The following is a 26,121-nucleotide window of genomic DNA, read 5'->3' as shown; positions in this document are numbered from 1 at the left end:
GGGGGGGGGTCTGCTCTCATTGACAGTTGACACTCCTCCATACACTTAAGTGAAAAATTAAAAACGCCAATGTAAACGTCTTATTTACAATTTGTTAATAATAAAAATGTTAAGTTCTCTAAATCTTTCTAAGTCAAATATGATAATTCACCCAGGGAGCTGTGTAAGCACACGTAGGCAGCAAAAGATCACCTAAACAGGGAAGAAAACGTTTTCAGAGAAAACAGTGTTTCAGGTGTAAAGAATACAGATCCCCAATTCAATTTCAGCCTACACCTGTCCCCACACACCCTGCCCCCACTGCGATTAGAATATACACAAGGCACTGAAAGCTTCACAGTAGATGATCAGGTGTTTCACAGACATAAGCATAGTACGTAATTCATGCTTTATGAACTTCAAGCGCAGGTCGGTATGAGGAAGTACAATATGCTCCTGCTTTGTTTGACAATGGTATGAAAAATAAATCTAAATGGTGAGAAAGCTATGCTTAAAGTTAATTAAGGGACTTAGAAGACAAATGTAATGATTTATATTGCATTGTCAGATTGTACAGATCCAGCCATTAAAAATGTACGGTACAAACCCGTACCGCGGGCAACTACGCGTGCGCCACCACACTGTACTGCGGTACATGATTGGCTGGCTAAAATGACTGACAGGGGCACTTGTGGTGCATTGGTCGGTAGAGAAAAAATTTAATCATTTAATCTCTTTACTGTGCACATTTTAATCCGCTTAGTATTGAATATTTATATGGATTTTTACCACTAAAGGGAATTTTTAGTAGCTGAGCATAAAAAGAAGAGGAGCATAATGCATCTGAAGGTCATAAAGGATATTAATTTAGGAACATAAACATATTATATAAACTGTATATTGGTATTTTAAAGAAAAAATACACTCTAGTATTCCATTTCTTCCTCAACATTTTAAGCATCAAAGTTTTACATGTGGTTATTTCGGAAACGTTTTTACGTGTTCCTTCTGACCATATTACTGTATGTTTATATACTTTGTGAAAAGTGATCCTTTTATCCTTTTCCGCGAATATGCTCGTTATCGGAGTAAACAAAGCATACTTTCAGAATTTGATTAATAGCGAATATAATATGTAATCGCTTATCTAAAGAAATTAATAACAATATAATTATATTCATGCATTGTAATATATATGTGTATGGCTGTTCCACTGGTTGTCATGTGACTGTGTCATTGGCGTAATGGTTTAATGGTTTATCATGTGATGGTTTAAGTGATGGTTTCAATAGTAAATAACTACTTTTTATGCATGAAACACGGGTGATTTTTTTTCCTCCTCATCAGCTTAGAATCTCTGTACGCTGTAAGGTTTTTACTTCTTAATTAAACGTTTAAAATACACGTTTTGAATAGAAAAAAATAATATTCTGTTGTCTTCCTGGTATGTAGAACAGATCAGCAGGTCTTTTTTCCCCAATCAGAGGCTCACCACAATTCACACTCAATCACATCACAGATCTTCCACACACACATGCTTCAGGACGGTGACATCACTGCCTTTCATATGAATCCTTGTATATGGAAACATTTTGACACTGCGCTAAACAATCTTAGGAAGATCACAAAATAAGCCTGTTAGCCTGTTTTTTGCCTAAAAAAATCATGCCCGAGAAAGTGAAGTAGCATTAACTAGCAAAGGTGTTTCACAGATGTAGGCATAGTACATAATTCAGGCTTTATGAACTCTAATAATTAATAACCCTAATTAATCGAATCCCAGGTGTGAGTTCATAAAGCCTGAATTACGTACTATGCCTACGTCTGCGAAACACCTGATCATCTACTCTAAAGATTTCAGTGCTTTGTGTATATTCTTATCGCAGTGGGGGCAGGGTGTGTGGGGACAGGTTTGGTTGAAATTGCATTGTGGATCTGTGTTCTTCACACCTGAAACATTTTCTCTGAAAGCGTTTCCCAGTTTAGACGATCTTTTGCTGTCTACGCATGCTTACACAGCTCCCTAGGTAAATTATCATACTTGACTGAGAAAGCTTTAGAGAACTTAACATTTTTATTATCAACAAATTGTAAATATGACATTTACATTGGTGTTATTAATCTTTCACTTGAGTGTATAGAGGAGTGTTAGCTGTCAATGAGAGCAGACCCCCCCCTCTTAGGCTGGGCAAACAATTTTTTTTAATTTTTAAAAAAGAAATAAAAAATTAGATATAATGATATAAACATTTACTGCAATACATTTACTTTGGTGAGTAGCCGCATCAGCCTGCAACCTTTCGGTTGTGAATCCTTCTTCAGGTGTGAGAGTCTTCAGCTCAAAATGAAACTCTTGGAGGTTGTAATGTAGGTTGCTCTGAATGAGTTAATCTTTAATGCAGGAAAAATGTATTTCCCAGAAGCTCTACTGATTCTTATGGAAGCCCGTTTCAGCCAGGGAGTAAAAAAAAAAACACGCTATGGTATTCTCTCCAATGAAGTGCAGTTAAAAAAATATCTCTGATGCTTTTCCTAAATTAATATTGTTTATGCCCATCAGATGCTTTATGCTCCTTTTCTTTTTTCCAATGGATTGAACAGGGAGAGGCATTTCATGATGTACTTTTCACTGAAGAAACAACAGTGGCTCCAGTTTTCAACCAGTCATTTTAGAGATATGTGAACAAGCAAAACCCAAAACAAACATGTATGCCATATGGTGTACGTGTTACTGAAGCTAAAAGTTTAGCTATTGTCACTAATGTAACCACTAAAAAAAGACATAAATATAGAAATCCCTATGTTATAAACTGTATATGGCTGGTATTGGTATTTGAAAGATATTTACATTTTGAATATTTCAATATCAATATTTAAAAATATTGGTATTTAAATAACCCAGTGAACAGGATGTGCATTCATTAATTCTATTGAAAAAAGCCTTTCTTGATTTCTCTAGTTCCTGGTTTCTCTATGTTCCCTTTAAAATAAACTTTTATTCCACAATGCTGTGTATTACATGGTCGATAGGGAAACTAAAGGGAAACAAAAAAGTGGAAAAGCTACGGTCTGTCTTGTCGGAAGCTAGCAGCAATCTGGTGTCCAGTGTTCTTTAGACTTCTTCTTTAAGATTAAATTCTTATATTATTCTTAATAGTTGTATCAGGCAGATTACACTTTCCCCCTGCTCTCAATAACAGACTGATCTTTTTTTTAAATCACTGCGTTAGTTTACCGATTTCATCTTCATACCTCTTCCCACTGATCTCTGTTCGGATACTCTTTCTCACCTGCCCTGCCCTTTGTTCTCCTGTGATTTATTGTTTATCCTGCTACCATCCACTCCTGCCCTCACACCTAAAGAAGACTATTTTACATTTCTTTATGCTGTTCATAGTGCAATTTACCTTTGCTTGTTTCTTTGCAGCCAATGCAGACTGACACAGTTCTACCACTCGAATATTATTTTGCTTATTATTCACAATTGTATTCTATAAAAATGCAAGTGAACAACATAATTGACACACTCAATGAATAAAAACAATATAGAAATCAATAAAATAATAGATAATTGCTGATCAGATAATACAAGATCAGTTATTTGAGAACTGATCTACTTTGTATTACAAGCTAAGATAATAAACACATATATAGTGATACAGTAATGTAATGATGATTCTCTGCATTTGTATAGAACTTTTTATTACAGAGGTGTGATGTTTACATTGACCTCACTGTAAGCAAAACAACAAAAAAAGGATTTTTGGAGGGGGGGATATTTAAGTGATGGTTGATTATAAGACAATCTGTCAAAATGCAATGAAATAAAATATGCTGGACAGAGAGGTGAACATTATTATGCAGAAGACAAAGATAACGATTTACGTTGCATTTGTCAGATTGTGAATCAAAAAAGATATTTAATTAAACACGTTGTAGGCATCCTCTCACGAGGCACCAGTAAATGTAGGGGTTTTGTGCTTAACTGGGACAATTATTAATTGTAGCAGTAAGTCACAAAATTATTCTTTTGATGGCTATTATAATCAACCTTGAGGGATAACTCAAACAATGCACACACACGGGTACTAATACACGAGAATACATTTATTAATATATAAAATGTGTTAATAAACAACATAACAGATCTTATCGTGAGGGTAAGCAGAATACAAAAGGTATATATTCAATCATGAAGAGTTACAAATACCAAGAGGGACATACATTCAATATATCATTCATTTAGACCGTTACGTAAATGAACTTGGATTACAACTTCTACACTAGATACTCAAAAGCAAGTACATCACTCATAGGAATTAAATTAATATCAACTGGGGTTGAGGTAACAATTGAATTCTCGAGCTGTAATGCAGAATGTTGAATACTCATCCAATCTGTGTGGATTCAGATCCCCTACAGACACAAAGAAGCAGTGGTGGCAGGTTTGTTGTGTCCAATCGGCTCTGTGCCAGGAAGTGCTGTTGTGGCTTGCGACGTGGTGGGAGAGATTCCTGCTGCGATGCGCTGCTGATGCTCTCTGAAGACCGGCTAGTTAGTTCTGGCACAGGAGAAAAGTGACTGCGGGTCCAAGCAGGCCACACTCTTTAGACAGGAAGAAAACCGATTCATTCCTGATATAGCGCTAGTTCTGAACCCTTTTGTTCAGGTGTCCACAGTTCCGACCGTAGTCCACTTGTTGATCAGGTGAGCGTTCACGGTGGGTTCACGAGGGCTAACCTCGGGTGGATCCTTTGGTTACGCGCTGGCAACCTCCGTTCTCGACTCTTAGAACAAAGGAAAGTCCTGGCACTTGGACACACTGGCCGTTACATGGTGGTCCGGGCTGAGTCTGAGAAAGTTCAGGAGGAGTTGTGAGTTGAGAATGTCCAGGAGGTGCTCTGAGGGGCTCTGAGCTGCCTGTTTTACCTGTAGGAACCTACGGTCGTTCATTGGTTGAAAGTTTCATGGGCATCAGAGACCCACGTGGGGTTAACCTGCCCTACCAGCTGTAAATCACCATAGGATGCATAACGGCGTAGCCTCCAATTACCCAGACTGTAAGCATAGGAATAAAGCTTTGTTTGATTTCTGAAACCCTTTCTTTATGTCCCGTTTTCATTCAGGTAAGGGTCAACTATATACACAATACTGCTGACAGCAGGAAAATTCCTATACTTTACTCAGCAGCGTCCTAAAAACAGCACCCTTGGTGTTCAAACCATTTTTTTTTACACAGAAGACTTCGCGTTGTAAATCTGTTTTTCTAAGAAAACATGTGTCCGTGGGGGAAGGTGGAGTGTATTTCTTCTACTTTGAAGACTCAGAGGCACAGCCAGCACTCCCAGAGAGAGAGAGATGTGAAAACCACGCAGCGCCAGGCGAATGCACAACATTAATGTAGGGCTTTCGGGCTACCGGTTTAATTCAATTAAAAACAATTTATTCAGTGGGCCAATTTTAATGCAAGCCTTTATATCAAGCCTTAAAATGATATTGTACATTCTACAACATTACAGTATAATTATGTTGTATCAGAAAGAATAAGGTTCTGGATCCCGAGATGAAGTTAAACAGAAGTGTTTATTGCATGCAAGGAACAATAAAGCCGAAGACTTGTTTCCCGCAAGAAACAACAAAACCGAAGTATTGTTCCAAGTGCCGGTACAAACTTTTAGTTTATATAGTATTTTCTTGCCGCTTCTGACGTCACTTGGTATTATGGTATAAAGGGGGGGTCATGGTGTTTGGCCAGTTAACAGACCCTGGCCAAATGGTCAGGTAAGATTACGTCCCCAGGGGGTTCCTAGCTCACATCTAGAATCCTTATCAGTCAACCCCCTTTCCTGCCATAAACTCCAGCTTGTTGCTTAGAAGTCTAAACCTCAAACAGAAAGGATTTAATTTAACCCCGTCTTCATATCTTTCTTCAATTATAATCAAGAATAACAAAGTGGAAGGCCACTGAAACTATAATAAGGTATTTGATCATTATTAACAGTATTAATTTAACAATAACAATTCTCATTAAAATGCCTATTTATAAGACACAATGTTTCAGATCTCAATAACATTGCAAAAAATGACAGAGCCTTCAAACCACAGGCATTTTAAAGATTCATAGACCTATCATTTGCTACTGCTAAAAACCAGATGCACTGCAATCGAATAACAGCTGCCCATCTTACAGAAGCTTTTCTTTTTTGCTTCAGCATTTTTATTGGGGATGTGTCAGATACTACAGTAAGACTAATTTTTAATTAAAATTCAATTAAAAATACCCGTATTCTCGGTGTCAATAGTAAAATGAAATCTGTCTTCAGTATCATTAAGTTACCGCAATAGTTGCTGTTTTAGCTATTAGAACATTTTACAGAATTATTTAGGGAACAGTAGGGTTTTAATCAAAGAAAGGTTAAATCTATTACTCATACATAATGCATGCAGTAATAGTAATCTATTTTGACTTTGAGGTATTCTGCTTTATATGGTAATATGCAGGTATTTGTTATTGTTGAGAGGGTCTCTGAAACTTGTACATACTTCTGCTGAAGCTGCAGTATTTTATAAGGCAGACATACTGAACTGGTTTGAACTGGAATAGAAGAATGCTGGACACAAGGGAATAGGAACACTATATATAGGAATGCATGCCACAGAAGTAACCAATTGTGTTAAAAGAAATTATCTTTGGCAAATAGGGAAGAGGAAGATGAACGTGATCTTGGAATGCTGCCAATCTGATAAGCACAGGGAAGTGTGATAGATAACAGATACAAATTTAAGGACTGTTCTAATTTAATCACTTTTAGAAAAATACACCAAGCATCTCTATGTGTTTCACTCCCATGCACATAAAATAAAAACTTGTTTTAACTTCTGAGATGGACTCCTAACTGTCTTGTAAGGGGAAGTGGGAAAATTTCTCCAACAGAATAAATAGCTATCGAACAGTAATTGTCACAGTATAAACTGAGAGATTTTTCATAAACAAAAAGATAAGGATTCTAAAAATACAATTAGATAGTAGATATTATTTAATATCTGATGAAATCACAAATAGTAGTCTTTTAAGTATCAATGTTTAAAGGTAGCAGTGGTTTAAAAGCAAATCGGAGGAGCTTTAAAAAAGTGATGTCTGGTCTGCACCTAGTCTGCACCTCTAATTTTAACAGTTCATTTTACAAAACTGAAAATCAAACATGAGAGACAGAAGATTCTGTTTTCTGATGTTCTAATTTGGTGACAAAAGACACAAGTACAGATAAAAGAGTCGGTAGCAGCAAGTTAATTAAGAGTAGCTTACAAAGGTCTAAAAGGTTTATTCTAACTATTGTATATAAACAGATCATTAAAACTGCACCTCTGATAATGCAGTACATTGTGATGACCGTGCTGTGGGTTACCACATATTTTTAAAAATACTTTTTAAAAAAAGTTGTCTGAGTGTACTTCTTTGTAAAACCGCCTGGTTTCGAATCCTGGTCAATACTGAGGGACAATCTTTTTCCAATTATAGAATTTTAGTTGTATACTGTTTAGACTTGTATTAATTTTAAACTGTATGCTACAGAATTTTGAATATTAAAATCATTTAAAATTAATTACAATTGTATTATTACAAAAACAACATTACTCAGTTCGATATATGAACAATAGTTTATTACTTTACAAAGGCTTGTTGTAAACCTATGTGCTTCTTTCAGGCTTACATCCACATTGAGATAATCTACATTGTGAATTAAAGCAAATTTTAGCAGGGAGTAATTAGGATAATTTAATTTTAAATTTTGATTGTGAAAAATATATTTCATACACACTGTACTGTAGGGCCTTAAAGCCATATGGTCTCAAACATAATGTACAATTTATGTACATGCAGTAGATGGTAGTGGTAGCTAAATATAAAAAAGTACACACAGTATTCCACTGTCTTCATAAACATTTTATGCATCAAAGTCTTTAACTTGGTACCTTGTGGGTGTTGTTTTGTAAAAGTATTGATGTGCTTGTTCTTACAATTTAATGCTAATATACTTCATAAAACAATATAATGTTTTAATCCTTTTTGAAGAATGTGTAATAAGAACACTTGCCGTTATTGTTTTAAAAAAAAGGTGTATTACTGATTTAATACCCCACGATAGGGAATATTAATGTAAGCTTAGGTCCTGTTGTTGTTGTTTTTTCAGTTGAGGAGTTTTTGAGTTGTTTTTGAGTTGTTTGGAGTTTTCTGGTTTAGTTGCTGAAGAGGTTTACGGGGAGAATGTGACTAGGACAGAGGGAGATCAGGCAGAGAGAGGGAGAGAGTAGTAAAGGTGGCTTTTCAGTAATAAACTGCAAAAAATATCAAAAATTAAAATAAAAAAAATGTTTTAATTTTTTTTATATGTTTTTGGCTAGATTTTTTACATAGCCGGATGTATAAATATAGTTTATTATTCTAGCTTGTTGAAAATGCAATGGGCCTATTTCAGGTTTACATACACATTAAGAAAATCTATATTTTATCTTAATACAAATTTCAGCAATGAGAAATATAACTTTAAATTTTGATTAGAAAAAATATTTCACACATACTGTATTGTACTAGCTTTGAAACATACAGTATCATACTCTATATACAGTATATTTATACTATATATGAACCCATTTATTATCCTGTTTGTGCTGCTGTTTCAGTATATATGTGAATCTGACTTCATGGGATTTGGATGGATGGAAGCGAGACCGCCAGAGGCAGGGGGGGGGGGGTTCATTATACTGTGAATGAGTCCCTGAAGCATACCGTCCAAGGTTTTGAAAAAAAATTAACCTTTGATGAATTTTGAAAAAAGGTACCTTTTCAGAAGTTGTGTACTGCGCAAAGCAGGTGAATTTGACAAACAGCTAAAGTTGCTTAAAAATTTAGAATCTGTCTGATTGTCTCTCATTTAATTGAGCTGAAAGTCACCTTGCTCTTACAAGTGGCTCTGTTAGCAGAGTTTATGTTAACACACTGCACCGAATGGATTTACATCACCATTGTCTGTTCGGGGATGGAGTTTGTCTCCTTCCACAATTTAACATCTGATACATCCCCAGTAAGTTGAGAGACTAAAACCCACTATGGATTAAACATCTGCCTTACGGCATTTCTCAAACTGCTCCAAAGTCGGGCGCAGAGTAAAATCCTCTAAACTGAAAGTCATGATGGACACCACAATATCCCATAATATGAACTGTAGTAATACGAACTGTAGAAGTGTAGTAATACCTGTAATATAAAGGACCACTACAAACTAAAACAACCCCAAGTACAGCTAACCCCATGTCCCAACCCCAAGTGCAGCCAAGGAAAAAAATATCAACTCCACAAAACAGATAAAAGATCCTGAACAAATATACTACAGATGCAGCCATTCAAAATGCACGGTACAAACCCGTACTGTGGGCAACTACGCATGAGCCATAGCGCCATACCGCGGTACGTGATTGGCTGGCCAAAATGATCGACAGGGGCACTCATGGTGCATTGGTCGGTAGTGAAAAGATTAAATCATTTAATCTCTTTACTGTGCACATTTTAATCCGCTTAGTATTGAATATTTATAGGAAATTTTACCACTAAAGGGAAATTTTAGTAGCTGAGCATGAAAAGAAAAGGAGCATAACGCATCTTAAGGTCATAAACTATATTAATTTAGGAACATAAACATATTACTGTATGTAAACTGTACTGTATGTGGCTGGTCTTGGTAGTTTAAAGAAAAAATACACACCAGTCTTCCATTTCTCCCTAAACATTTTGAGCATCAAAGTTTTATGAAACGGTCCCCAAATATGCGATTGCTGTATAGAATTAATTTTAATTAAAAAAATAACACGAAAATTAAGCTGTTTAAGTTAATCCTCCTGAGAATATAGTCACTCATTGCTACGCAATGCAGAAATACAGCCACTAACTAGCAAAGAGAGGACATTAGCTAGCCAATATGATAAAGGAATAAATGATTTTTTTTATTTCTTTTGCACATTTAATTGAACATTTCCATCGATTGTACAAGCACTTGGAAACTGTCCAATCCCTAGTTCGTCAGGCATTTTCTTTTACGCTCTGGGCATGCTCCCGGTCTGGCGCCGGTCTGTGTCTTCTAGGATATAATGCCGGTGATTTGTTGTTAAAATTGGGTTTCCAATAACGCCACAGCAAACTCTTGTTTTTATGTCCACTATAACAGACAATCTCCCTTGCTTTTAACCGAGCGTTCCATAATTTCCTAAAATGAAAATGATTTAAACTATGCGACAGAATTCTGGGGTGTCCCTATACCAGAGATTATGGTACGGCTTCAGAATGGTGATTGGCTGATACCATCTGACACCCCTCTGATTGGGGAAAAAAGACCTGCTGATCTGTTCTACATACCAGGAAGACAACAGCATATGTTGTTTCTATTCAAAACGTGTATTTTAAAAGTTTAATTAAGAAGTAAAAACCTTAAAGCATACACAGATTTCTAAGCTGATCAGGAGAAAGAAAAATCACCCGTGTTTCGCGCATAAAAAGTGGTTATTAACTATCGAAACCTGTTTATTTATTTTATTTTTATTTAGATTAAGAGTTCCCGTCACCCCCATTTCCATTTAAATCGCAAACCCGTTATTAATTAAATGTCTTTATTGATTCACAATCTGGCAATGCAACGTAAATCATCTTTGTCTTCTGCATAATAATGTTCACCTCTCTGTCCAGCAAATTTATAATGAACTTTATTTTATATAGCGCCTTTAAAGATGGCTTCTCAAAGCGCTTTACAGGATAAAAAAAAACAATAACAACAATACAGTTAGGCTGGGCAAACGATTGTTATCCTGTAAAGCGCTTTGAGAAGCCATCTTTAAAGGCGCAATATAAAATAATGTTTATTATTATTATTAATATTGATCATATTTTTCCTCCCAGAACTTGTTAATTGTTGTTGTTATTGTTGTTGTTATCCTGTAAAGCGCTTTGAGAAGCATACTGTCCAGCATAATGTATTTCATTGCACAGATAGTCTTATAATCACTTGTTGTTAGAATATCCCCCAAGAGGATATTCCCCCCAAGAGGATATAGAGGATATCCCCCAAGAGGTATCCAGGTAACAGTGAAACGGGCGTACAGTCTGGGGAGATCGCCCGTTTTCCATGTAAATAGTTCCCTGGTTCCGCACTCCTTGGTGTTTTTCTCTCTCTGTCGTTTTGTCGTTCCAAAATCGTTTTTGAACTTCAAGCTAACTTTACCCCGGTACCTGTCCCCACTGCAATTAGAATATACACAAAGAGCAGACACCCTCTAATGTCAGGCGTATACATTGAATATATTTAATTAATATCGTTATTGATTTCTTTAGCCCCACAGCATTGTCCAATAATACTCTTCCTGTGTCTAATTTTTAGTTAAGCAGGATTTTGGCTACAGACCATAAAAAAACAGGATTCACTTTTTTCACATATTGATGATAATGATATCAGTAGCAGTTTGAAACTATCCATTGTTATTAATAAATGACTTAGATTCAAACATGCTGTGATATTTAGAAATATAAAAAAGTCAATAGTGTCCATAATATGGCTATTTTGCTATTGGTATTTGCTATTGCTACTGTCTGAGTCCCTTTGTCTGCATTGTTTGTAAACAAACCGGTTTCACAGGTATTTTCAACCCACGGTAAATTTCAAAAGTCACAAGATTTCGAAACACGAGGGTAGGGTAGCGGTCGGCTGTGGCTTTCTCATCTATGCCCCGTTACCCCCATTTTGATTTAAATCGCAAACGCGTGTTTAATTAAATGTCTTTATTGATTCACAATCTGACAAATGCAACATAAATCGTTATCTTTGTCTTCTAAGTATCTTAATAAACTTTCAGCATAGCTTTCTCCCCGTTTAGATTTATTTTTGGGATCTTGGGATCGAACATGTTGTGATATTTAGAACTATAAAAAGTCACTCTCGCTTATAAGTCAGTAACTTAAACCATCACGCCACTGACGCAGTCACGTGACAACCAGTGGAACAGCCGTACACATATACTACTATTTGTGCTACAGTGCATGAATATAATTATATTGTTATTCATTTCTTTAGATACACGATTCCATATTATATTCCCTATTAATCAAATTCTGAAAGTATGCTTTGTTTCCTCCAATAACAAGCATATTCGCAGAAAAGGTTAAAACGATCACTTTTCACAAAGTATATAAATGTACAGTAAAATGGTCAGAAGGAGCACGTAAAAACGTTCCCGAAATGACCACATGTAAGACTTTGATGCTTAAAATGTTTAGGGAGAAACGGAAAGTAGTGTGTATTTTTTCTTTAAAATACCAATACCAGCAATATACAGTTTACATAATATGTTTATGTTCCTAAATTAATATCGTTTATGACCTTCAGATGCATTATGCTCCTCTTCTTTTTATGCTCCTTCAGATGCGTTATGCTCCTATTATTTTTATGCTCAGCTACTAAAATTTCCCTTTAGTTGTAGAATTCCATACAAATATTCAATACTAAGCGGATTAAAATGTCGGTCATTTTGGCCAGCCAATCACGTACCACGTACAGCGAGGTGGCTTGTGCGTAGATGCGTGCGATATGGATTTGTACCACGAACTTTGAATGGCTGCATCTGTATATATTTGGAACTGAACAGAATCCATTAATTCACTAGAGTTACAGATGCAGCCATTCAAAATTCGCGGGCGATACCGCATTATTTTCCGGTATGCTGTACGCAGTCTACCGCAAGTTACCGTTAAATACCGCAAGTTACCGGTAAATACCGCTAGCAAAATAATAGTATCCGGAATTTCAGCAAGGTGGAGCTAATAAAGCTCAACCTCTCATGTTTGAGCTGTAGCCATCAAAGTCTTTAACGAAGATATTACTAATAGTATTAATTATAAATGACCTTGGACAAGCTGTAAACTCAAAGTATTGCCCTGGTCCACATTCTTTTTTTCATTGACCGTCTTTGTAAAAGTAACACCACAGCATTTCGCAATCACGCATTTTTTTCCAATCATGCAAAGTACAGTAATTTTTGAGAATTGATTCACCATGCCTTACACATGCTCATAAAAGAGATTGATTTAGGAACATAAACATATTACCGTATGCAAACTGTACTGTATACAGTATGTATATGTATATTTAATGTCTTAACTGTGCCCGTTTAAGTATTGAATATTTATATGGAATTTTACAACTGAAGGGAAATCTTAGTGCCTGAGCATAAAAAGAATAGGAGCATACTGTAACGCGTGTGAAGGCCATAAACGATATTAATTTTGGAACATCAACATACAGTATATGGCTGGTCTCGGTACTTTAAAGAAAACATACACAAAACATGGTTTCATTATGACCAGAATCGGTCTTGAGATATTTTTAACTTGATTTACAGTATTTGAGAGGTATGTCTTGACACCGATACTACGTAAGTACTGCTCACGTACTGTATATGTTTCTAGGTTTATATTATGCATTTCATACGGTCAAATTACTTTTGAGCAACTGATAAGAAGCGCGAAACGGTATGCCCAGGGCGTTTTAGTTTCGTTTTGTGCGGGGACTGCTTTAACTATATCGCCGTGGATTGATTAGAGATATCAAGTACATACAAGTCATTTTTTAAATGTTGTAGTTTGTCTTGTAAAAATGTTACGAGAACATCATCTGTCAACAATTACACAGGTTCTGTTTCCATATTGCGGATTTTGGTTACGTAATATTATTTTCTAATTTCACGTTGTGAATATATGATTTGGGCAAACAGAGCCGCAAAGAAGTACATTATGGGTTGTTGTTTTTTTTTGCAGTTTTATCTAGAACAAGCGATGCTTAAACCTTTGTCTGATTCTTGTGAAACTATCCACACGACAGTTACCCACAGTAGGAGTTGACTTCAGTGATGTCACTGATGGGATGTTTCTAAAAATCCATCCTCTGTAAAACGACTTCTCTAGTTGTCCTGCATATGTATTCGCTAATGAAGCTGTGTGTTCTGAGCCTGGATCTCTACATTTCTGTATGAACCAGCTTAGAGGGCTAAAGACAGCTTGTGTTTAAATTGAGTGTAAGGTAATTTATGCTTCTAAAGTCATGGTCAGCATTTATTATTGTACTGTGCTGTAAACTTGTTCTGTGCCTAGTCACATTATATTATAGCGTTTTTATAGCGTTATCAAATCTGGTGGCGCTGTGTGTTAGTTTCCTGACTCCCATGTCACATGGTCTGTGATTGAATCCCATGGAACTACTGTACAGTATCACTTTATTTTTTAACAAACATTTCTTTGAAAAAATGAAACGTTTCCCTTGGTCAGAGATTAAATAAAACCTCACTCGCACCAAACAAATTTATATTTCTAAATATCACAACATGATCGAATTTAAGTCTTTTTAATAACAATGAATAGTCACCTATGCGTTACAAAATAAACATTTATATTGATTTGAATCGCGTTTTGATTTAAATCGTAAACGCGTGTTTAAATATATGTGTTTAAAGGCGATATACTGTATAAAAGCGCTGATTCTTATGGAGTGTGTTCCGCCGGGGATTCAAAAAATTTATTTTTTTTAATCGCGTATCTAAGGAAAATTGCAGTATAACTTTGTTAATGCACAAACAGTGGCATGTTATATTATAATTTGGGTGTCTCCCCTTGCCAGAAAGCTCTAAATTGCATTTTGAGTGCGGTTTTTGACTTTTTCTAAATTGCAACCCATAAATAAAGCTGATAAAGCTTAGACTAACTGTATTCTAAACTGTATTACAACATAAATTGCAAAAATGCACTTGGAATCTGTCCAAGCCCTCCTACGAAAATTATTTAAACTACGACACTGATCATTCATCTCTAAATAAACTTTATTTTATATAGCGTTTTAGGCGAATAGGTAATTAGATTGCTCATAAACCTAATCGCTTTTTCTACATAAACACAGCGTGATTGCTCTCTGAAAATGCTTTTCCTTTATATTTAGGCTCAGATTTCAACTATAGATCGCATTATTATAAACTTTCTTGGAAAAATATATTTTATGTAAACCATGTTTGCTATTAATTCATTTAGGGCTAAAATACATTCATTGTCTTCCAATTGAGTCGGGTTGACATTAGAAGCTTGCCACTCCCGGACTGTTACACCAACGCATTAGCATGTTAAAGCAACTTAATTGAGGTGCCCACCTACCAGTTAACACTGTACTTCCTACTTTAAAAATACTTGTGAAACCGGTTTAATTCGTCACAGCCAGCACTCCTGCAGAGAGGGGGTTGTACTCGTAAAGTAGAAGCAGGCGAGATTTCCAGCGAAAGACACCTCCCCCCCTCAAAAACCCAGTAAGCAGCAAGGCTTTATGTTGAAAATTGAGGTGGATTTTGTTTATAATAAAGAGGATAAACTGGGCTGGGAGGAGGGTTTGGTTTTGCATAAGGGGCGGGATTATGATAATTGGAGGAATATGCGAGAGTATAATGGTTTGATATATTTGATTTTGTATTTTGGTCGTTATCTATGTTTTTGGTTGGTATTATGTTTATATGGTTGTTTTTGTTGGTTGGTTGTTATTATGGTTATTAATAATACGATCTATAGTTGAAATCTGAGTAAATAAAGATTTAAATAAAGTAAATAAAGAGTAAATAAAAATAAAAAAAAATCTAAATAAAAAGAAAAAGCAAGTGATTAGGTTTATGAGCAATCTAATTACTTATTCGTTTAAAACGCTATATAAAATAAAGTTTATTATTAATTTGCTGGACAGAGTGGTGAACATTATTATGCATAAGACAAAGATAACAATCCTGATCAGTTTAGAAATCTGTGTACGCTGTAAGGTTTTTACTTCTTAAACTTTTAAAATACACGTTTTGAATAGAAAGAAATCCTCTTCCTGGTACAGTCGCATGAAGAGACAGGCGAAACAGCCCTACACAGCTCTGTCGCAGTACACGAATATAATCATATCGTTATTAAATTCTTTAGATATGCGATTCCATATTATATTAGCAGAAAAGCTTAAACTACCACTTTTTCACACGCTATTTCACATGTTAGTTAAATTTAATTTATTTATATTATATATTTATATCTCTGACCAAGGGAAACGTCTCAATTTTTCAAAGAAATGTTTGTTCACAACGGCGACTGTCAGAAGATAGGACACAGCGGCTCAGGCACCCGCTGAATGGAAAAGGGGCACTTTAATGTTCTGTATGGCTAATACTAAAGCCAATACTAATATTCAATACTTTAATATCCTTTTCTGTATGTTTAACAATAGTGGGTACTGGTCTAATTCGTCCCTGCTCCTGTTGTTAGGTGTTAATGTGTTGTTAAGTGTGAATTTGTAGCTGTTTCCCTGGGGTCTGGCTTTTTTTCTGGAAAACCATAACTGGTCTTGTCCAGATTGACTGTCGGCGCCCAGGTCTGACAGTGCTGCTCCAGCAGTGCCAGGTTCTGGCGCAGCCTCTGTTCTGTGGGCGACAGCAGGACCAGGTCGTCTGCACAGAGCAGGAACTCGATTTCCATAATTAATGCAGATCAGTAAATCAAGGGACAAAACAATTATTGCGCCCGGGTCCTCAATGGGCTTTGACGTGCTAATGCGTTGGTTTAACAGTCCGGGTGTGGCAAGCCTCTAATGTCTCCCGACTTTGAAAACCAAGTAATAACTTAACTATATGTGCAAACGTTTCATATGTTGCTGTTGTGGATGTCTGTGGGGTGTATCTTATTTGCCGCGCGCCCTCCCCCCCCTCTTTTCCTCAATTTAATTCAATTCAAGGTGTTTTATTAGCATGGCAGATGGGTTCAATCAGTGTTGGGTATTTACTTTGCTTTGAGATTCCACTTTTAAAGGTGATATATAAATTTTTGACTAAAATAAATTGATATCTTTGTCTTCTAAGCTCTCTGTGTACAGTGGAGCCTCCTGTCCAGCCAGCACATGTCCACAGACATTCACAACAGCGACATATCATAAAACGTTTGCACATATAGTGTGCAAAAATGCACTTTATTTACTAAAAATAAGACAGAGATACTGTATCAATTTATGTTGCATTAGCCTGATTATGATTAAAAAAACACATATAATTAAACACGCGTTAGCGATTTAAATCAAAACACGATTTAAATCAATATAAATGTTTATATTGTATCGCATACTGTCCAGCCTCCATTTCTCTATAAAAATTTACTCTATTACACACACACACAATAGAAGCAGGAAGCAGAAGCAGGGACCGTTGTCAGAAGGGAAGAAGGTGACTATTCATTGTTATCAAAAATGACTTAGAATCGATCATGTTGCGATATTTTGAAATATAAAAGTCAATTGATTGTCCATAATATCGCTATTCTATTTTTTCGAAGAAATGTTTGTTAAAAGAAAAGTCCAGCACCAGCTGGATTTGAACACACAACCCGTGAGTTGTTAATCAGGCACGTAGACCAGTAGGCTACAAGACAACTCGCATGAACAGGGAGGCGAAACAGCCCTACACAGCCCTGTCGCAGTACACGAATATAATCATATCGTTATTAATTCTTTAGATACGCGATTCCATATTATATTAGCGGAAAAGCTTAAAACTACCACTTTTTCACACGCTATTTCACATGCTAGTTAAATACTTCGATGCTTGAAATGTTTAGGGAGAAATGGAATACCGGTGTGTATTTTTCCTTTAAAGTACCGATTCCTGGAATCTGACTGGCTGACACCCTTCTGAAGTGGTTCCATAAAATCTGGTATACGGAAAAGAAAGCATTGATAAAAAAAGCCTGGATTCTCATGTATCTCATACAAGTATCTTTTAATACAGTCTTTGCTGTGCTCTTGAGGATCCTTGTGATGTTTTGAGCTCTAGTTGAATGATAAGTGTCGCATTTTAAATCATTTTCGTAGTTAGAAATTATGAAACGCCCTGTTAAAAGCAAGGGAGGTTTTATGCCTGTTGAAGTAAAACAAAATGCCTGACAAAGTATGGCTTGGACAGATTCCAAGTGCTTGTACAAATGTGCTAAAGAAATTATACTTTGAGTATACAGCTTATCCAAAGTCATTCATTATTAATACTATTAGTAATATCTTCGGTAAAGGCTTTGATGCATAAATATTTCTGATAAAGGTAGGTATGTACTTTTGTCCAGCTGAGCAATCTTGCTTTCATAAAATATATACGCTATTCAATATTATATTCCCTTTTAATCAAATTCTAAAAGTATGCCTGTTGACTCTGGTATCTCTTTAGTTAAAGACTTCGATGCTTAAAATGTTTAGGGAGAAATGGAATACTGGTGTGTATTTTTTCTTTAAAGTACCAAGACCAGCCATATACTGTATGTTTATGTTCCAAAATTAATATCGTTTATGGCCTTCACACGCATTACAGTATGCTCCTATTCTTTTTATGCTCAGCTACTAAGATTTCCTTTCAGTGGTAAAATTCAATATCTACAACGGGCACAGCAAAGACGTTTACTGTAAGTCTTTCTACGACAGACCAACGGACCACGAGTGCCCCTGTCGGTCAACCAATCACGTACTGCAGTGCCTCGCGTCATCTTGCGTCACAATGCGCGACGCCACCTGCAGTACGTGTCTGTAACGTGCACTTTGAATGGCTGCATCTGTACATGCAGTTTGCCACTTTTTATTGAGAAGAAAACATGCTTTCAAAACCTAAAGAGGATATTACTTTAAGGAAATATAATATAATATTACCAGTTTTAGCAATATCCTTTAAAAATGTTTCTTCTTATATTTCAGTTTTATTTTCAAACCTCAAAAGTGTAAGATATAGTCAGAGAACCTTGTTTGATATCTTTTTTAAAAATATTATTTTTTCTATAATAGTTTCATGTAGTTCAAAATGTACATTAACTGTAAGCAAATTAAAGATGACATACTATCAGTCTGTAACTGTAGAGCACCTCAGGCCAGTTAGCTTCTGGAAAACTGAAACAGAGCTATGGAACAGCGTAGAATAATTAAGATGTTAAACAAGCCTGACAAGACATGGTGTGCATACATTGGTGGAATGCAAAAGAGTGTTTATAAGATAAAAGCACCAAAACATTTTCTTTTTTTAATATAAATATATTATTACAGTAAAGTCAGCCTTTCTGGCAGTCTCAAGACTTCAGAGGGAATGTTTAAGGGATTTGCAAAATGATTTCAAACCAGCAGTTCATGAACAAATATTTATGCCCATCTGTGCATAAGAATTCTATCCTGTTTTGGGTCCCTAAAGCAGAAAGCGGGTCCACTGGATGTACTGTAAATTCAAGCCAAATCCATTTTTGAGTATAAATTGGTTTTATTTTCAGGTCTGATGGAAGAAAATAAGCAATATTCAATACTAAGTGAATTAAAATGTGCACAGTAAAGAGATTAAATGATTAAATCTTTTCACTAACGACCAATACACCACATTATCTTCCGTGTCGCATTAACATTGTAATGTTTTCTTTACAAGTGTCAAAAGAAGTGATACACAACCTGTCTCCTCTATAACTCTTCAGTTTACAGAGAAATTCTGCCAGAGCCTCACAACATTGTCCAATAATACTCTTCTTGTGTCTAATTTTTAGTTAAGCAGGATTTGAGCTACAGACCATAACAGACCAAAAAAACAGAATCCACCTGCGATTCTGGTGTTAACAAAACGTGTTAACAAAGAAAGTGAAATACAGTAATACTACCAGCTATATAGATACATAGATTTAGATATTTAGATCCTTAAATTAATATCATTATTAATTTATTTAGATACGTGATTACATATTATATTCTCGATTATAAAACAGATAATTCTGGTCCTGGAATCTGACTGGCTGACACCCTTCTGAAGCGGTACCATAATCTCTGGTATACCCCAGAAATTTGACTTTTTACTGTGTGATAAATTTTAAAGACTACTTCTTAGTGTAGATAAGAAAGCGTAGATAAAAAAGCTTGGATTCTCATGTATCTGATACACGTGTCTTTTAATGCAGTCTTTGTTGTGCTCTTGAGGATCCTTGTGATATTTTGAGCTCTGGTTGAAAGATAAGTGTCGCAGTTTAAATAATTTTCGTTGTTAGAAATGATGAAACGCTCTGTTAAAAGCAAGGGAGTTTCGATGTCTGTTATAGTAAAAGAAAATGCCTGACAAAGTAGGGCTTGGACAGTTTCCAAGTGCTTGTACAAATGTGCTAAAGAAATGAACAAAAAAAGTCATTTATTCCTTTATCATATTGGCTAGCTAATGTCTTGTCCTCGTTAGTTAGATCAACAAAATGCTGAGGTGTTTGTCAATTAAAAAAATAAAGTATTTTCATTTAAAATAACGGTTAGAAAGAATGTGGACCAGCGTAATACTTTGAGTTTACAGCTTGTCCAAAGTCATTCATTATTAATACTATTAGTAATATCTTTGGTAAAGGCTTTGATGCATAAAATATTTCTACATAATTAAAATATTTATGATAAAGGTAGGTTGTGTACTTTTGCCCAACTGAGCAATCTTGCTTTCATAAAATATACCAATGTTTTAATGACTGATGATTAACATGCTGTAATACACAGTTTAAATTTAAAAGCTCAAATGCTGTACATGAGAGGTTAAGCTTTATTGGCTCCTCCTGGCGGTTTTACAAGGTGATTCCGGATACTTTCCGGTATGACGTCAAATGACGCGTTACACCGCGTGATACTGCGTGATACTGCGTGATACTGCGTTTTGATGTGACACGCCCACCACGTTGTACCGTGAAGTACCCCAAGCATTTTGAATGGCTGCATCTGTATATCCCTACTACATCCCCAAGGTGAAAATGGGAAGCTGATTTTTTAAACATGTTTAGAAATCTTAAAACAAATCCAAAACCGTTTAAAACAGAAGCTGTTAGCTTTACTTCACACCTGCATGTCAAGCTCATGGGGTGCCCAGCAGCTGTTTGGATTAGACTATGAATGAAACCATGAGGCATACAATCCAAGGTTTCAAATTTATAAAGAAAATCAAACCTTTGTTTGGATGAGGGAAACAGGTACCTTTTGAGAAGTTGTGTACTGCTTGCAGAGAATCTGATTTTGACAAACCTTAAAGAGCTAATTTTGCTTGAAGGATGTAAAATGTGTCTGCCTTACTGTATTGCAGTTCATTTCATTGAACTGTTCGGACACCTACAGAGATATCCGATCTAAATGTAAGGTCTGCTTCTTTCACGGTTTTGTTATGCGAAATGTTGTTGACACTTCTTAAACTCCAAAATCCTGACTGATTTGACTATATTTGTCCCATTAAGCTGAAACAGAAAATGAATACATTCTGTAGTTAATCTTTTTGGAATTTAATTTATTATATTATTTGTTAATTATTATTATTATTATTATAGTTGTTAATAATAAGTATTATTATATTATTTATTAAAAATCCACTAACATTGACACAGTTGCTGCTGTTCATAGCCTCTCATTAATTAAACATGCGCTGAACTCTGCGACAGGCAGTAAAAACAAGCCTTAAAACAAAATTGGCATTTAAAAATAAAACAGGCAGTGGCTGGATAGTCAACCCTTCTAAATTGCTTTGTCAGTCTTTCCGTTGGGGGGAGGGGGCATCTCCTTGACATCTGACACTCCTCTGTACGCTTAAGTGATCGTGAATGTAGTAAATATACTGCAATATATAACATTAATAAAAACGTCAATGTAAGTGACATATTTACAATTGTGGAGCCTTCTTCAGGTCACACCTCAAAACCTTTCTTTTCAGAAGACTCCTAAACGTCGTGTTTTCTTTCTTCTCTTTTTAGCATGGAATAAACCTATTACTTGTTCCTTTGCAGCCTGCACATGCTGACGCAGCTACCCACCTGAACTACTACATATTTACAATTTGTTTAATTTGTCATCTCACATCAAACTTGAATCACAAAGAAAATAAAAATGGTTTTAAGGTTCTCCAAAGCCTTCTCAGTCAAGAACCAAGAGTTCAAGTAGGGAGCTGAGTCAGCATGCATAGGCTACAAAGGTTTATTTCATGCTGAAAAAGAAGAAAAATGGAATATTTAGCCTGTGAATGTTCCCTTTAGGTATGAAGAATAGAGAGTCCCAATTCAAATGCACCCTAAACCTTACCCCCCCCCCCCACCCGCGTCAATGCTTATAAAATATATTTACGATTTTGTTTTAAGGCTTGTTTTTACCCCTGCCATTGATAGTATCCATGTTTGCAATCTCTTTCATGTTCATTATTAATACTATGTTCCATATTGCATTTAAAATTGAATGTTTTTACAAGTATAAATCCACCAGTCCATCTGTTTTCTAACCGCTTTATCCAGGACTGTCAGGTGTGTGACCTGCAGTATTATGTTATAATTTTTTGGTTTTTATAGAGACTTTGGAATGCTTCGACCAAGGCACAAAAATGTAACATAATGCATACTGTGGTGAAAAAGTTATTGAGCACAGAATTGCTTTCGTCCAGTCAAAATAATACCATGTGTAGTTTATTCTTATCTTAGTAAAAACAGAAAATACAGAAAGAATTTCTCAAGTTTAAGGAGAGGTTGAACCCAATGAGTTTGTGTTATTCTGCTTTAGATGGTCAGGTGTTTCACATACATAGGAATAGTAATTCTTGCATTATGAACTTGCTTACATCTGGGATCCACTGTATTCAAAACAGGTTTCTGAAAGTGGAAGCAGGTACTAGAAGTTGTTTATATAAAAGTTATGAAAATTATCACAAAATGCAGTGTTTAAAATACCTGTGGTTTGAAGGCTCTGTGTCATTTGTTTGTGAAGGTATTCACATCTAAAGCATCTTGTCTCATAAACAGGCATTTTAATAAGAAAGCGAAGGTTGTGAAAACAGTGACAAATAACCCTAAAAATCCAAATAGTTTGAAATTGTTACTATTAATAATTTAATATTGTTAATAGTTCAGTTTTGGTGGTGATTTTAGCTTTGTTTCTCTCAAATATAATTGTAATATACAGATGCAGCCATTCAAAGTGCGCGGCACAGACACGTCCAGTGGGTAATTGGCTACGTCATCGCGCGTTATCATGCGTCATACCGTATGTGATTGGTTGACTGACAGGGGCACTCGTGGTGCGTTGGTCGGTCGTAGAAAGATTTAATGTCTTTACTGTGCCCGTTTTAGTATTGAATATTTATATGGAATTTTACCACTGAAGGGAAATCTTAGTAGCTGAGCATAAAAAGAATAGGAGCATAACACGTGTGAAGGCCATAAACGATATTAATGTTGGAACATAAACATACAGTATTACAGTATATGGCTGGTCTCGGTACTTTAAAGAAAAAATACACACCAGTATTCCATTTCTCCCTTAACATTTTAAGCATCGAAGTCTTTAACTAACGTGAAATAACGTGTATAAAAAGTGGTAGTTTTAAGTTTTTCTGCGAATATAATATGGAATTGCATATCTAAAGAAATTAATAAAGATATAATTATATTAATGTACTGCAACACAATAGTACACACTGTACAATGTCTGTTCATACTGTATGTGTAGGGCTGTTTCGCCTCTCTTCATGTAACCTTGAGGGTGGTCCTGTGGTCTACGTGCCTGACTTTTGAACCACAGATTGTGTGTTCAAATCCAGCTGGTACCACGACTTTTCTTTTAACAAACATTTCTTTAAAAAAATAAAAAAGCAATATTATGGACAATTAATTGACTTTTTATATTTCTAAATATCACGACATGTTTGAATTTAAGTAATTTTTAATAACAATGAATAGTCTTTCCTTCTGACAATGGTCCCTGCTTCTGCTTCCTGCTTCTATTGTGTGTGTGGGGGGGGATCCCTTTAGATCTCCCTTCAGATTTAAAAGGTTATTAATCATATCTTCGGTGTCGCATCTTCCCAGTGTAGCTGATCTTTTGCTGCCTGGGTAAACTATCACAAAGCTTTAGTGAACTTAACATTTCTATTATCAACAAATTGTAAATACGACGTTTATATTGGCATTATTAATTTTTCACTTGAGTGTATGGAGGATTGTCAGCTGTCACTGAGAGCAGACCCCCCCTCTTAGGCTGCGTAAACGATTTTTTAAATTTTTATAGAGAAATGGAGGCTGTACAGTATGCGTTACAATATAAACATTTATATTGATTTAAATCACAAACACGTGTTTAATTAAATGTATTTTTTGATTCACAATCAGACAAATGCAACATAAATTGTTATTTTTGTCTTCTAAGTCACTTAATAAACTTTCAGCATAGCTTTTTATTTTTGTTTTTTTAAATACATTTTAGAAAAATGTAATCTATACTAAAAAGCTGTATTTATTTAATACCACTCGATACTTATATTAATGGAGTTTAGTTGATACTGTTTAAACTTTTAATTATTTTAAATTGTATTACAGCATTGTACACATGCTTAAAAGAGAAGAGAGAAGACGCAAGTCTTCTTCAGGTGTGAGGATCTTCTGCTCAGAATGAAACGCTAAAATGTAATGTAGGCTCTGAATGGGTTCAATTATGATTTGGGCTTGATTAAGGTCGCTGCCTTTCATCTAAAATGCTGTTTGAATCATTTTAAACTAAAAATTAGACACAAGAAGAGAAGAGGCTCCTGGTGAAATTTCTCTTTTTTTAATTTCACTTTTTGGGGGGGAAAAACATCTTACCCGCTGCAATCCGGGCACAGAAGGCTTAAAAAAAGTCAGACAGGCAGGGGGGAGAGTGAGTTCTAAATAAAAAGGTATCCAGGTAACAGTGAAATAGGTGGACAGTCTGGGGAGATCGCCCGTTTTCCATGTAAATAGTTCCCTGGTTTTTCACCCCTTGGTGTTTCTCTTGCTCTCTCTCGGGCTGGCGAGCTTGTCTTGTGTCTCTCTCTCGTCTGGGCACAGGAGTGCTGCTGGAAGGTGTTGACGGAAACACCTGATCATCAGCTCGAAAGATTTCAGTGCTTTGTGTATATTCTAATGGCAGTGGGGGCAGGGTGTGTGGGAACAGGTTTGGTTGAAATTGCATTGGAGATCTATGTTCTTCACACCTGAAACATTTTCTCTGAAAGCATTTTCTTCCCAGTTTAGCCGATCTTGTTACAGCATGTGACAGTTTACTATTATTGACCATATTAATTTTAAGTGCTTAATGCCATTTTTTGACCACGCACGAATATTCTTATGTCCATATCTTCGCAAGGGAATCAGTGCGAATTGCAATACTAATTAAATGACCGTGGGCACTTTTCACCCCCTCTGACAGCAGGAACATTCCTATTCTTAGCTTATCAGCTTATTACAATATAGGGTGTTCAAACTGTTTTTTTTTACACAGTGACACAGCGTCGCGTTGTTAATCTGTTTTTCCGTGTTTACAAAGAAAGTGGAATACGGTGATACTACCTGCTATATAGATACATATGTTTAGATATTTAGACCCTTAAATTAATATCATTATTAATAATAATGATAATAATGATAATCGGCCAGTGAAAGCTCTGTTGTCCTTCACATGAATGAAACATTTTACCGAACCCAGGATTTTACACTATATTCCCCATTATAAAACGGATGATTCCAGTCCTGAAGTCTGATTGCCTGACATACATTCGAAGAAGTCCTTAATTTTCTAATATAGGCACATCCCGGAATTTTGACTTCACTGTGTGATGAAGAAATTTTAAAGACTACTTCTTAGCGTAGATAAAAAAGCTTGGATTCCCTAGTACAGTATCTTATACAAATATCTATTTCTGTTGTCTTTGTTGATCTCTTGAGGAACCTTATGATATTTTGAGCTCTCGTTGAGTGATAAAAGGGTCACAGTTTAAATAATTTTCGTTGTTAGAAATTATTAAATACTCTGTTAAAAGCAAGGGAGTTTTTATATCTGTTATAGTAAAAGAAAATGCCCGCCGAACTAGGGATTGAACAGTTTTTCAGTGCTTGTACAATCGATGGAAATGTTCAAATAAATGTGCTAAAGAAATAAACAAAAAAGTAAGTTATTCCTTTATCATATTGGCTAGCTAATGTCCCATCCTTGTTAGTTAGATCAACGAAATGTTGTGGTGTTACTTTTTGTCGATGAAGTCTTTTCA

The sequence above is a fragment of the Atractosteus spatula genome, chromosome 9 (assembly GCF_055471065.1).
Source record: "Atractosteus spatula isolate fAtrSpa1 chromosome 9, fAtrSpa1.hap1, whole genome shotgun sequence".
Lineage (NCBI taxonomy): Eukaryota > Metazoa > Chordata > Actinopteri > Semionotiformes > Lepisosteidae > Atractosteus > Atractosteus spatula.
This window is presented reverse-complemented; position numbering follows the sequence as displayed.